This window comes from Haliotis rubra, unplaced genomic scaffold, assembly GCF_003918875.1.
Source record: "Haliotis rubra isolate DU_JTF1 unplaced genomic scaffold, ASM391887v1 Scf65, whole genome shotgun sequence".
Lineage (NCBI taxonomy): Eukaryota > Metazoa > Mollusca > Gastropoda > Lepetellida > Haliotidae > Haliotis > Haliotis rubra.
Genome location: NW_025767357.1, coordinates 2,495,122 through 2,511,374, shown reverse-complemented (window position 1 = coordinate 2,511,374; position 16,253 = coordinate 2,495,122). Strand labels below are relative to the sequence as shown.

Below are 16,253 nucleotides of genomic sequence, written 5' to 3'. Positions count from 1 at the left end.
TTGTACTATACTGTTAAGTGTTATGTTATATTGTGCTGTGAGCGAAAATGCATTTACAGAAAGTATCTTGTATAAATGCCAGAAGTGAAACGTGAATAATTACCTGGGGAGTTATCAGACAGTGGTAAATTACCATCATAAGAATACACAATGAGGACATGCTACCTTTCATCCTTAATTTGAAGAATATTCCCGTATCTGGTAAATATATTATGTATCCTTTTGCAAGATTTGCATGCTTGCGTGCATTGCAGAGTGCTTTTAGAGCAGTAGTTTGCTTTCTGTTTCAATGGGTACCCATAGTTTGCATGTTTTTGTCATTCAAATCAAATCAAAATATCTTCGAACAGGTTTTTCTGTGAAAGAGGTCTGAAAACAATGTTATATATTCCGAATAGCAATAATAGCAATCACGAGTTAGTATGTCAAAGTAATTGCCTTTATACGTGTTTGGTTATACAACACCATCCTATTCCCTAGTCGTGGAAATACGGCTCTCAATTAATGCGTCGACTTTGACGCGATTGTGATTATGTACCAATTGTGATACTGGTTTCTCCTAAGTAGTTAGTTTCTCAGATACTGGTGATATGGTGTGGTTTTCCGGGGGAAAAGGCCTTTTCATAATTCGCAGGGAATTGATGCATCATTAAATGCACCTGAATTGGAAGTGATACACTAGTGTTACCCATAAGACACCATGGATTAGACGTTTCTTTCAAAATATTTTCATAGTTCATTATCACCTTATATCAGGAAATGTCTTATAACTGGTCTGTGAAAAAATAGACAAACAAACATGCCCATTTCCTTCCAAGCATGTAGGTTGTCGAGCCATAATTGATTAATGATCGGAGATTGCTTAATGTACAAATATTTACATTGTATCGCCGTCAATTTCATTCAGCCAAGATCTGACGTGGGCTACAGACTTTATGTTTTGAAACCACAGGGGCACCAGGCAAAATGCATTATTTTGTTCTAAATGAAATCTTAAATGTATGATAAGTTGGACAAAATATGGAAGGCGGATCAATAAACTGGACTCAAATTTCATAAACCTGTGTTTGAAGCTATCGTTAATACACGGAACACTTGAACTGAGATCCTGGATGCGTAGTCGATTTAGCGTTAGATGACAGATGGGACCTGCTGGACAGTGAATGACAGGTAGCACACTGGCAGTGTTATTATTAAATGTTGTGAAGGAGATTCTGTCATCGTCTTGGCTCTACAAGAATCCGCTTTGAACTCTATGCAAAATTAAAAATATTTTATCAATAAACCAACACGCTAAGAACTATTTGATTTTCTGCCTTTTCTTTCACTGTCTCGATATTTACAGTGATTAAGATCTGCAGAATTACGTATCCATGACAACCACGTGTGTCAGCATTGTTGTAGCGCTAATCAAAGACGTTCGTCTTGCATGTTTGAGGACGGGCTTTAATCTTCAGCTGTAATAATTTCCCTCATTATGTATCAGTGTGGATCAAACACGTAGTGAATTACAGATATCATTTGTCAAAGGCCTTCATGGTTATAGGGATTCAACTGGAAAGGAAACGCTCCTTACAAAGAAGATATAGAGTTTATTCAACATATGACCTGTAATAGCGCTCCTTATCTACGCACGTTATTGATAAAACACCTAGCCTGAGTGCTTCCATATTGCACGTTTTCATATATAAAAAGTCACGTCCGAGTGCTGCAGACTTTGAGCCACGCGTCTAAAATTATTTCACAAACTACATCATACCAAAAGCAGCAACGGATCAGTGTCAAAAAAGTCAATACACACGAATATCATCAGAGACGGATTTCATTTGGTTAAATAGCGGTGAAACTGTAAATAATATATACCTGAAAATCAGTGATGACACCATCGGTTATCAAAAACGGTAATCCCTACAAAGCCGAATTTGCCTTTATGATGTAGCAATTTTAGATGATTATTTTCTTATTATCACCTTGTTTCAGTTTTGCACATGTCATGATCTGATACAGGGAATGCAACTATGAACGTCAGTGGTAATTGTGTTCCATATTTTACTGGAAATGTTGTGAAATATTTTGTAAGGAGGGTACTTACAATGCAGTAATGTTTAAGATATCGGTTATTTTATTTATAATATTGACAATTTGCTTTAATGTGATGTTTTCATCTAAAATTCATTTCAAGTTCCTAAGAATAAAAAAGTTGTCCCCTCTGGATTGATTACACAGTCATAAAACCGAGTCCGTGTGACAAATGAAGGATTTGTCGTTGTCTGCAAGTAATGTATTAAGCAAATAGTAGAAATATGTCGACCCCTCTATGAAAAGTTGACACACGACATTTTGTCTTTGGTGAAGGATGTAGTCGTATTATAGTTTCGTTGATGGAGAATACACTTTGTAGAGTGTTAACCTTTCCTTAACACTCAGAAGACATGCACTGATGAATAAGTGAGTGAGTTGGTTTAAACAGTATGTACGTAAACAGTATTTCAGGGTGAATCTGTGACTCGAACCAACAATCACAGGTACCTTATTGTTACAGTCTGTGATGTAATTTTTAAGTGGTATAACGATGTTAAGATGTGTGTAGTAAAGATTGCTTTCCAGAATGTGATATTTGTCTTCTTGATGCGCTCATGTATGTGTGTGAACAAGAACTGATGCGATATGTTTACTCACGAAATTTGGGTGCATATGTGTCTGAGACGCATCTCTTTATAGTAGCTGTAGTGGATCGTCATTATAGACAGGTCCCGAGACAAACTAAACTGTATAATATATTGGTCAGATATGGGCATTTTGTGGAAATGCAGTTGAGAAACATACACCATTTTACTTACAAGGCACTTGGATTTTGGATCAAGAACAATAATGTAACAACGACTTATGAACTGGAACATATTACTGTTGCTTAAACAATTGTATTCTGCAGACTGCAGTTAATACCTGAGTCTGTAATATCTGTCATATAAGCCTTGTTATTAGATATACCATTTTATCTCACAGTTCTGTCCTTGTGTTCGGCGAGTTGTAATCCAAGTGACCAAAAAGAACAGGCTTTGACGAACGCATGTGATTAGCCATTGTATTGTATTGTTTCATTCGATCTTGGTGTGTCCATTTACAACACTGACTCATTTGTAACACATACGCCTCTTGTTACATGGAAGATAAACGTTGGAAAACCTTGAAAATAGTTCATTATGTAATCTGGTGGCAAAAACACATCAGCAGTCCACCGAAATGATACATTACAAATTCCCAACTTCTATCTAATAAAAAAAGAAAGCGGATGAAAGAAAAAACAATAGCAAATTCTAAAGGTATGTTTTATAACTACAGTCCAGTTTCAACAGTTGTATCGTTTACTTGGCATTTCCAGAGGTACTGGTGTCAGAACGTGACATTAAATTTTCAGTCAGTAATTATTAAAAGCTGTCAGCGTTCATGTAAGTTCTTGTCTGCACAGCTTTACTTTCACCAGTTCCTCTTACCAAAAAAGACCTCTTTTCTGGCATATGGAAGTTGTCGAATCATAGATTCTAGATAAATATATTCCCGAATGTCAAATCAAATAGAATTTGTGGTAAAAAATAAAGTAATTTAATCTGAAGCGAAACCTGATGATTTCATATCTTTCTCGTTTTTGTAATAGTATCGTTTCGGTGCTTCAACTTGCTGCACTGGACACTACTGCGTAAACATAGCTCACGTTGAATTGGATAAACTTGATTGGGGCGAAACTAAACGTAAATGTGTGTTTTCAAGTTTATTGGTCAATTGTTGCAATAATACTCTGGTTTCACACCAGTGGGTGCAGCTATTTCCAGCTGCTCTACATTATATCTACATGACTGGCATTCACAGAAGATGGGAAGCAAAATTTGTATTAATAAATTTCAAGAAATATATCCTTCAAATTAAATTTCCAATTTATATCTGAAGAATCATTATGTCTAGACTGTTTCAATCCTGGTCGAATGTCTTAATGCCAGGAATATCTTCGGATCCGTCTGACCACCATGGATTGTGATTGCTTATGCAAGCGCTTGTGTATAGTAAAACATTTTCTTTGAGACTTCCTGAAAAGGCATCCCAGTTACATCGCAGCTACGCCAGTGATAGTTATATGTATCTCTTCCTAGATGCTTATTCAGCACACTGAAAGACATGCATTGGTCTACGGATCGCAATGAGGTGACATGTAGAAATCGCATACCTGAATATATAGGATTACAGTGAATCACGACAGCCACGAAAGACAGTGATGCGTGTCTTCTCAAAATAAATTCGTGAGGCGACGCTGTAACGGCACACATCTTCAAGCATCTCACTCTCTTTGTGCGACCCGTGAAGATCCGGGATAGAATAGGTCTTCAGCAACCCATGTGCTTGCCATAAAAGGCGACTATGCTTGTCGTAAGAGGAGACTAACGGGATCAGGTGGTCAGTTTCGCTGTCTTGGTTGACACATGTCATCGGTTCCCAATTGCGCAGATCGATGCTCATGCTGTTGATCACTGGATTGTCTGGTCCAGACTCGATTATTTACAGACCGCCGCCATATAGCTGGGATATTGCTGAGTGCGGCTTAAAACTAAACTCACTCACTCACTCTCTTTGTGCTCATATCCAGTGTGATCAAAGTCCACACCAATTGCACAATTCAACGTAGTAAATGTCGCCTTTTCAATAGTATCTCTATACGTGAAAATGATAAAGACTAGAGACAAATCATAATTCATTTTATCACACTCAAACTGTGTTTCCTCCTTGCAGTTGTGTAATGTGATTGTGTGTAATATTGTCTACCCTGCTTCGCGCAATGTAAAAGAGACTAATGCATGATGTGTTTCTGTATGTTTTGTCTAACATCTGGAGAATGTCGCTCGCATCCCTCACTGAAATGTACGTAGTTGCATCATACTGCAGCTCTTTTAAAAATAAAAGTGTACTTTTGTTTTTACGAACCTGCATATTGTGTATGGTTTTCTCATATTGTGCGAAACATATTTTTGTCTTTGAAGAAATACGATTTTATCTGAAAGAGTTCTGATATATTCCTTCCAGTGTATGGGCCAATGGATAACTCTAGATCTGATCGATTGTAAGCGCTTGTACACCAAAGGTCACTGTAAACAATAGCAATAGCATTGCAAAGCGGTTGCCCAGAACTGCTCTTATCGAGACTCAGCTGATGTTGTTCTTAATCCGTGTCTGGATACACGACACCATCCTATTCTCCAGTCATAAAAACACGGTCCTCGAACAATGCGTCAGATTGTCTACTTAAAGCTTATTTGATGGAACAATCGCCATTGTCTGTTCTTGTGATATTGGATTCTCCTGAGTTGCTAGTTTTCTCAGATTCCTTTCTGGTGATACAGTGAGGTTTACGGGCCATAAACGCCGGTTCTAATTCACAGAGAATTGATGCATAATAAAGTGCGCGACACGTTCCACCTATAAGGCAATTGGCTGCCGTACAAGGTCAGGGTTAGAATGCTTAAACAGACTTTCACCACTGATTCTGACCCCGAACAGCGTCTGTGGCAGGATATCTGCCCATATATAACTCAATTTTCTATCAAATGTCTTATTTTCACTCGCCTGGAAAATTCAAACAGACCATCTGTGCTCACAGTTATCGACTTTCAGACAATACAGTATAACATCCTTCGCTGATCGACTGCGTTTTTGTTCTTACTACTATACGTGACGTGTATGGTAATATTATAGCGTCGAACTGTGGACGAAACTTTGCTTCACTATATTTCAAAAACTCACCGTCACCGTCGACATATGCTCAAATGCGCGAAATGAATACGGGCACGCACATATGTTTGGCAAAGATCGGTTAACTGATTGATTGATGTACAATTATTCATACTGTACTTATATGACGCCAATTTGATTTCAGGTAAGACTTCTCTTGATTATTCATTTTACGGAATTCTGTTTTGAATCCACAGGATGGCCTGATGAATTAAAAAAAAGAAAATTTAAAAGAAATCTTACACGGGGAAGTCAAAGCATCGTTAGTATTAATTTGTTTTGATCATTTATTCTAAATTACCATTGAGGCACTTTAGTCGTCTGATCATTAAAGTAAGTACCGCTAAGGACAGATACCGTAACGTGTGTTTTCAACTTTGCCTAATATTGTTAGAACACTTGTAGTTAACTGTGATCCTGCTGGTGCAGCTGATGCAGCACTAGATGACCGATGGAACCTTCTAGACAGTGAATGTGACAGGCAGTCCTCTGGGAGTGTTATTATTAAATGTTATGAAGTAGATCCTGTCATCAGATTGACTTCACAAGAATCCGTATTGAACTTTATACGATCTAAATCGATCTATAGTTCATGCATGCCCTTCTTTGGCACACAATGCACTGAAGACACCCGATGTGTCTAACATGGCAGAGAGCTGACAGTTCTCAGATTTCCACATTTCATGGTTTTCTCATAGGCTATGCTTCCATACCTATTATAGGATTTACATATTTACCTTGTAACATTTGCAATACGAGATTCATTTGGTATTTGGCAGGTATGAGTATTCCCATTATTTTATCTTACTTTCCATTTAATTAAACTTTGATTTCCATGGTGCCTAGATCAGCCAATGGAAGATTTTTTATTGTACTGTTGTCTATAGTTATATATTTAATGAGTGAGTGAGTTAAAATTTACATTCAAATCGGTAATATTTCATCCATATCGTGACTAATATAAGTTTCAAATTGACCATAAATACATGTAAATTATAATAACCTTTCAACGAATGACAGTAAAACGAACTAGAATATCACAGTATGAAGAATTAAAACTAGCATCTCTTTCAAATTGGATTTCAAATTAGGACAAGACAGTATAAAAATGGGCTACAGATCGCCAACAACTGAAGGTAGATCACCATACTAGGGACCGTGGGGACCTACAATACCTTTGCTACCTGCATAGACCCTAGTTGGATTTACACCGTCCCTTCAGATGTTAGCGATTGTAGACAAATCTAGCCTTAAGTTAAAATAACATATATCCTACGTTTAAATAATGTGGTAGGTTACATTTTCCGTGAATATCTTGGGACTTACGTATCCTCTCAGGAGGACAATAATTTTACAGTACTTTAACCCCCATTGGAGGATACAGCCACTTTATAACAATCTCAGTTACTAATCTGAACAACGAATCATAAAAGTACGGGTATTTACAAAACATATTGACCAAAATTTGTCTATCAATTCTATCTCTTTTAAAAATTCGATAATAAAATGATGATTAACATTATAAAAAAGATCCATCGTAGATGTGTTTATGATACCATACTAGTTTTAAGTTAAGAACTGTGATTTTCTAGTAGTTTTACTGTCCTTCGATGACAGATTTTAAGTTTTAAATTTACTGATTTTAATGTTAATATATAAATTGTCACGATATGGCTGAAATATTGCCGATAAGAAGCCAAATATTAACTCCCTCACTCACTCACTAAACTTTTAATGGCATGGTTGAGTGGGAATTCACAGACAATACGCAATGGCATCTTCTGTCAAATATATCTACTGTACATAGTGTTCCTGTGTTGTTTTTTTAAAGCTGACATAAATACTTGCTTGTATCGTTTAGTTATTTCTTCATCAATGACTACAAGACTGTGGAAACTGACGAATCTTTCTCAACACTTTGTGTTATATGTGAAATGAAACATAAGTGACTGTCGCTTTTAAAGGATTTCCAAATGAAACCTGACTTAAAAAATGGCACTATTTCACAAGAAATCTTGCTGTTTAAAGTACTTCCAGAAATGTAACTAAAATAGCTGAATATTGTTTCAAATGTCTAAACACATCATTCCTTGTATAAAATCAAGTTTGAGTCTGAAGTGAGAACGGAAGCTTTGATATTGGAATTATAAATTTGCTGCAATGTGTATACAGCTCCATAAACGTAGCTTATGTGAATATGATTTAACTGAGACTGGGAAAACTGAAAAAAACACGGCATATTGTTCAGAACGCAAAATTTAAATGTATATACGACATCAGTTTCTAATAGCTAATAGATAAACTGGCGATTCCACAGTTTGTTCTATATAGCTGTTAGTCACATGTATATATATAGGGGACGGTGAGGTATCCTGGTGGTTGAGCGTTCGCTCGTCATGCTGGAGATCCCGGTAGATTGTTCGGAATACTAAAATGACATGTATATACATCATCAATTCCTAACAGTCAGCTGCACCTTAATACGGGTTAGGAAGCAAAGTGTACTGTAAGTCCCCATTGTCCCTAGTATGGTGATCTACCTTCAGTTGTTGGCAATCTATAGCCGGTTTTTATATTGTATTGTCGTTTATAGGTAAAATATTTTGGATTTAATTACTAGTCTTAAATTTATTCCTGTGATAACCTATTTGTTTTACTGTCCTTTGTCGACATGTGTTTTATAATGTAAAGGTGTTTATTGTTGATTTATAACTTTTTAAGTCACAATATGGCTGAAATATTGCCGATGTGACTATACATTTTAACTCACTCACTCACTCACTTAATACGGGTTATTAACCAGTTTGCTCTTTATTGTTATCAGTACATTATAGAGAGTACCTGGCTATTCTGAGAACGTATATTTCATCCCCGTGCTGATGTCGGGTTATAACTGGACATTGATGCTGCCCAGACTGGCTTGTACTTGATGTATCGGATGGACAGACAGACAGATGCAGTATCAATGTATATCGATTGTGATAGCTTCACACGAAATTCAGTGTGAAAAGATAAGGACTCAAAAGTTCAAGCTCTTAAGGGATTAGGTTATCCAAAAATAGCACAGAATAGCATCTGGTCATTTCCAGTAATTACATGGAACCTACATCAACCTGAAATTGGATTGATCACAAATGACATGAGCATATTCTGTCCAAAGGTTCCAACATTAACATCGGTAACTGTTGCGGTATCATGAAGAAGATCATTTGGGAAATATTGAAGATAAAGAAGTCCTCATTCAAAACCGCTCTTGGCTCTTAACGTCACACATGTAATCAAGACCTTGACCAACCACTCACGGCGGCTATTTAACTTCGGGCAGGTTGCTCTCTACTGAAGTTGCAATTTCGCCATTGACACAAGCCCTTAGAGTATACTTATTGCTGTTGAAAACTCTGCTGATGTGGAAGGATATTATATTTAACACGCACATTAGACACGACTATCCAAGTATAATTATAACTTTGTTCATTTAACATCCCAAACCGAAAGCGGTTGAGTTTTAATGTATGTCTAGACATGGGCATTCCTGACATTATTGTGCAGATACTTTAACAAAGTGTTCCTGCAGCGTACAAAAACAAACAAATAAACAAAAAACAAAACTATGACAAAAAGGATTTCTGGCTCATTGTAATTCCAACGCATGGAATACAGAACAACCAAAATTTAACATTGCCTTTCAACTTCGACCCCATATTCGGTCACTCGGAACGACGGTATCCCCGCTGTAGATCAACTTCGTTTAGTGTCCTAGATATCTCACCAAATGTATGTCCTGTGTGTACAGGGTCACTAAAGAACCTCATATCCAACAGTACGAACTTACACTTACGAAATAAAGAAAAACAACAAAAACAACAACACGCGTGCGGGTCTCAGATTTTGTGCAGCTTCAAACAAAGGCCAAGATGAAACAACAGTAGCGTACACACAGTGTTCTCGTTCAAGACAAAAATGTAATGTTGTTGTGTATATTGTAGATGCTATTGTTATGCCATCAGAATGGCATATTTTCATGTGTTGTATGGGTAATGCATAGGCGCTTGACTCTGATATGTTTATATCAAAAGGTGCTCCAACATATGATTTGAATTTTTCATTAATGGAATAGCCCCAACAGCTGTAAAGTCTAGACATTGTCCAAGCATTTATAAAGGTACATAATCTCACTACGCTGAAGTTTTTACATTAATTCGAATTGAATATCAAAAGTGATATGTCGCATCATGTCCATAGTCAAAAGCAACAGAAGCCAATCTATCTGAAGATGAAAAATGGATGTTCCTCTGTTGTAATTTTATAATGGCAGGTCTATATTATACAACACTGAATTTACAGCGTGTCAGTTTCCTTCCATAAAGTATTCACCGTGGTATCAAGTTTTGATGTTTACTTAATACTTATGAATGACAACCGCCAGAGAGTGACCTAAACGATGTCACGTTATCCGATAAAAGTACGGATTGTGTCGCTTCACAACATTGGTACAACGGACACACATAAGCAAATAGACTCGAAATTGCCAAACAGAATTTGTCATTAAATAACTTTTTGAGTCGGCAAGTGCATGTCTGTTGTGTTCATGTATTTCTGTTCGTCCCATCGAGAGTTCATAATCTTTGAGGGGTTAAACTCAGAGAACAGTTACATTGTTCTGGCAACATTCGATATCAATGTCAAAATGCCACAACATGCACATGGGAGCAACAGAGAGGACACTGATTAAAACAGGAAACAATGTTTATTTCATGCCATGTTAGTTTCACGTGGTTAGAAAGCACGATGGTAGTCAGGTTGTTTAAAGTTTAGTTACCACTTTCTTGAAAGGGAAGGTCGAAGCTTGGGTTCGAACCCAAAATGGACGCCGCCTTTAACGACCGTGCATGATAAATTCTAACAGAAATCGACGGAAGGTGCTATCGAGGTGACAATGCGTACTCAGACATATGACAGCTGCAGTATACGGTAGTTCGAATTCAGCCTTAGAATAAAAGCGTGGAGTCGTTCGTGAGCCAACCGCACTATATAACCATGTCATGGGGACGTTGGGCAAACCATACCATATAATCATGTCAATTTCACAGGGATACATATCATCATCATATCCATCGTTTGTAGCCCCGGAATAGAGTGATTACCCACTATCCTGGCGCCTGATCTGGAAACACACCATGATCGATAGCTATTAGGGATGATCGTGACAGATACAAACTCCAACCATATCAGCGTAAGTATATAGAGTATGGAGTAGGAATTTGTATCAGTGTCAGGCGTAACTGAAGATGGTTTCATCTGGTTTAGGACATTGATATATCACAGATGGACGTATCTCTGTCTCTATCCCTGTAGTTGCAGACCAACACAGACAACATAGCACCATTGCCATTAAAGATCTGAGGAGGCACGTCAAGGGAGCAATCACCAGTAAACACCTTCGTATACCATACACTGTCAACTTTCGTAAAGTATACAATAGATTCTGACTGGCATAAATTGCACATTCAGGTTAACGAGTCTTCAGAATTTGATATGGGAAACTTTAAGTACATAGTGCACTATTTCTAAAAAGGCATCTGTCCCATCTTTGACTTGCCTTTGATACATAAAACTGTTGTCAATAATCAAAATTCCATGTATATATTGAGGATAGTCCAGTAAGTAAAGCCTGATGTCGTATTCAACATGTTCCAGCAATAACTCGGCAGGGAGAACCAGACATGGCTTCATATATTTCCCATGTTTCGAATGAAACCTTCACCTTCAGCTCGACAAGCCTATTCTGAAACACAAATCTGACCCACCAACTTTGAAAGTCCGAAAAATACATTAATGATGCTTATTCACACATATCCCGTGACATTTAGAAATGTTTGGAATTACCTTCAAAGTCTAATTCATCAATGTACAATTACGGCCGACTTGATGACCATTGCAAAGGACATTGATAAGGATCAAATACTTCACAGTTTTAAAACTGTCCAACATTTTGCAGAAATTAATTCAATTATGGTCGCTCAATTAATCACTTACTAATAAACCATTACTTTTATAATCTGACACCATGTCTCAAGAGAACCAAGTAGTATAATGCGCATTGAGAAATAAAACGAAATTTGATTTAGGATGCCACGACATTAGATGATTTATTCCCACACATTTCGACGACTGGAGCCTTTTAATGTGACCTTGTTTTCCTGCAGAGTTTTACTCATGTCATGACCTGACCGAGGTTTCCCTGACACAATAGTCCCCAGTGGTAATTGTTTCACTTATATCGAAAGTGTAAAGTGTCATGCCATTTCTAAAGATCCCCACTTTTATAACATTCCAGAAATAATCTTCAGAATGTCATGTATTTTATGTGTTTATTTAGAATTTGACCGGAGCGTTTTTTATTTGACATCCGTAAAGCATAGCAAAACATGGAAGTCTCATCTGCAGGAGACCGCCTCCGTGGTGTAGTGGTTAGAGCGTCCGCCCGGAGAGCGGAAGATCGCGGGTTCGATCCCCGACCGCGTCATACCAAAAGACGTTAAAATATGGTACTTGTTGGTCCCTGCCTGGCGCTCGGCATTAATGGGTACAACAAGGACTGGTCGGCTCGGAGTCAGTATAATGTGTCTGAGTGGGGTATTCATGTTTCACTGCGGCATGGTATCTCAGTGGGCTAGCACTATAAAACCAGCTTCAGTCTAGGCTAGTACAAGCAGCCGCACATACACATACACACGCATGCACGTCGTCATGTGAGCGAAATATTCTCAAACCCGACGTTAAACCCAATTTCACCTCACGTCACCTCATCTGCAGGAGGGGAAGATAACCAGCCAAGTACTCCTATAGTGTGAAACAATGTTCTCCCATGTTTGTAGCTTTCTATAAATGCGAAAAATATGTTCGGTATACAGACGAAAGTAGAATTTCGTACACCTTTACTGCAAAACGGAGGCAATACTCTGGAGGAAACTGGCTGTATGTGCCACCATGTGTAACTAAAGAAATCCCTGCTAAAAGAGTGCTTTGTATGGTTCCGTCTCTATCACACGGGGGAGTTTAGTTTTACGCCGCACTCAGCAATATTCCAGCTATATGGCGGCTGTCTGTAAATAATCGAGTCTGGACCAGACAGTTCAGTGATCAACAGCATGTACATCGATCTGCGCAATTGGGAACCGATGACATGTGTCAACCAAGTCAGCGAGCCTTACCCCCCGATCCCGTCAGTCGCCTTTACAACAAGCATGGTTTACTGAAGATGAATATTGTGGTCCTGTGCTCAAAGCTCAGGTCACAAATCGGTAAAGTTAAGCAGCGTGGAGCTCAGAGAGTCCTTGGATGGGTGACCGTGTTTGGCAGCTTGACTCCTGAGAGTTTCTAGGACTAGAGTCCTGCCCCACAACGAAGCACATGTGACACATGTGGTCTCACCTTAGGCAAGTGAGTTTGTTCAAAATTGTCTCTGTTCACCCAGCAGGAAAATGGGTACCCGGTGGAAAAAATCATATGACTATAACCTTCTAGCGCCTAACAGGCAGCTGGGGTTATCCGGGGTAATAATGTGCTGTGCCTTGATTGTAACGCTATGAGCATACCTAGTGTGGAGTTTGGCGCTATATAAATGGACACATTATTATTTATTATTATTAATAGTCTAACCCGGACCCTCACGAGTTCTATCACAAGGATATGTATATGAACCACCATCAGACACTTGTGATACGACGTGTTCCCGAAAGGGTGAGCACATCACCAATTGCACCCATTACAAACACATGTATAGTGAGTGAGTGAGTGAGTGAGTTATTATTTAACGTCACATCGGCAATATTTCATCCATATCGTGACGAAAACACTTGACATTGAAATAGAATATATATAGAGATTATAAAACCTGCCGACAAAGGACAGTAAAGCAACTAGAGTATCACAGATATATATGAAAAAATTAGTAATTGAATCTAAAACATTTTAACTACAGGGGACAACACAATATAAAAATGGGCTATAGATCGCCAACAACTGAAGGTAGATCACCATACTAGGAGCCCAACAAACACATGTATAGGACGACGGGAGCATATGGTGCAAATGGAAATAGAGTATTGTATTGGAAGATATATTTGTTACTGATATGCCATGTTTGGAAATGTCTTCCACATATCTACCATAATACACGTTTTTGCGTGGCAATTTAGACGTTGTAAAGATGAAGGCAGACCAAGTTCTATGGATAGTCAATTTCTTTATTGCAGTGAATGTTAGTATCTACACCGAAACGTTGCATTTATTGCAATAACGAAATTGACTATCCATAGAACTTGGTTTTCCTTCATAATACACTTTTAAGGATTAAGAAAGCGAATGATAAGCCGGATTAAACACGTTTTGAGGAGGTTCGTATGACATTCCTTAAAATCTTCGCTGGAACGACATGAACGATTTTGTGTCAAAAGTCATGAACTATCCAGAAAGTACTTTTAGGAATTTTAAGTAGCAACCGCACAACCATAAAATTATCATTTTTAGAATTTCATCTCACTACTGACAGATTACAATATTTTCGCGCGGTTGGATTCGGTTTTCTCTTCACATTCTCCTATACCTTATCAGTTTAAAGCCATATGGCAGTTGTCAGAACTTGAATTATAGATAAACTGAATTGTAAATGTCAAAACAAATTCAGCAACAGTTAAAAAAATTCGAGTTATAAATCGAGAATGGAAGCTTTGATGTCGTTTTTTCGTTAGTTTCAACACATAAAATTGCTGAAATGGTTACATTAAGAAACCATCATAGAAACTTTTATTGATACTTTACGGTCATATCGGACGTTATTAAACTTTATTGAGCTTATAACACGTCTATGCGTGTATGCCTCAAGCTAAATGAGGAAATTTCACAATATCGACATTATGCTCCAATATACAAGTAAAAACTGCATCCAAACATACATATAGTAATAACGATGTACATGCACACTCACTGACAGCAGGGATGTTTCTTCATTAATTCAAGTGCTCCGGATTGTGAATTAAATTCCGTTTGATACCAAATCATATATTTTGAAAGTGAGCTTACTTTCTCTATTGACCGTTTGATCTTGTACTATGAATATCACTGCTTTGGACTAAACTCGTCTGCTGAACCTCTGGGTCCGAATAAGTCAAATAACTGCTGAAAGACTGCCATAACCGGCAGTAATAAAAGGAAACATATTGTGGCACCCAGGAGAAGTTTTACTTTTTGGATTATCTCAATGCATTGCCATGAATATTTTTTGGATTACGACGCCCATTACTGGCGTCCAAGAACATCGCTTTCAACATGAACATTCTCGCATTTGCCTACTTCCCATAACATGCCTTAGGTAGGTATTTGTTTGTTATGTCTCCCTCAATGTTTCCATTTCCGCGTTGGAGTAAGTGGTTTGGTGTATAGGTGTGCATATTTCGTTCTCTTGGGCTCTTAATTTAACATATTGATACTTTTGAGTTGAACTGCTGTTCTGCTGATAGGCTGACAATACATGGATACCATTTTGAATAAAACACATTACGTTTTGAATTATCAGGAGTATCTCTGGTCTGAGTTTGGTTTCGGCGATATCAGCAATATGTAAACCGACTACGTATGACCTTCTGATTTATGATTTGTACTTTACTAAGAAAGTTTCATCACAAATATAACATATGTTACATGATTGAACAGAACAATCCGATTCCACTCCTTTCCAATTTCAATGTAGAACACTCAACTGACCCTCGTGAAAAGCACGATCCTCATGTCGACATCTAACAACGGACTTCACACAGTAGATATGTCTTCTGATTATGTAAATGGTTTTGTCAACTTCCTCATGCTTCCATCAACACCACTGTCCCGGGTGGTTGATGTCCAATGGAAGTCTTGGCCATAGATATCCTCTAATTGACAGCCCTACTTCTGTTTCTCCCATGGAAAACATACAAAGTTGAGTTGAGTTGAGTTGAGTTGGGATTTACGTCACATCGGCATTTTTCGAGCCATATAGTGACGAGAACAAGTTTGCATTAATAAACATTGTAAGTACATACGCGAAATGAGTTTTATTTCAAAAACATATATTCATTACATTGTCATTTAAAAGCAGAAAAAGTCATAGCACTAAATTTATAGGCAGGCAATTTGTTAGTCATATTACACAGTTACACTTTATGATACAGATCAACTTCCCTCAGGTAGTCCACTATCAGATGAGCGCTCACGCGGGAGAACAGATCTTTCACATTTGTTGCATCATAATGTGAATCCCTTGCAGACGATAAGTCCACGCAGTCAAGCAGAATATGCCTGATGGTGAAAACCTCATCGCAAGAGACACACATGGGGGGTCCATCCTCATCCGTTTTCAGCAGATAGTCATAAATAAAACGACTGTGGCCAATACGACATCGTCGTAAAATTACCTCATCACGTCTTGACTGACAACCCAA

At 37.9% G+C, this 16,253-nt stretch overlaps 1 long non-coding RNA gene across 1 annotated transcript; it reads left to right on the top strand.

The window, feature by feature from the left end:
* On the top strand, positions 1 to 7,459 carry LOC124257099. Its single transcript, XR_006893184.1, has 3 exons — positions 1 to 12; positions 2,356 to 2,358; positions 7,317 to 7,459. It is a non-coding gene; the product is annotated as an uncharacterized LOC124257099 (long non-coding RNA).
* Positions 7,460 to 16,253: the final 8,794 nt, after the last annotated feature.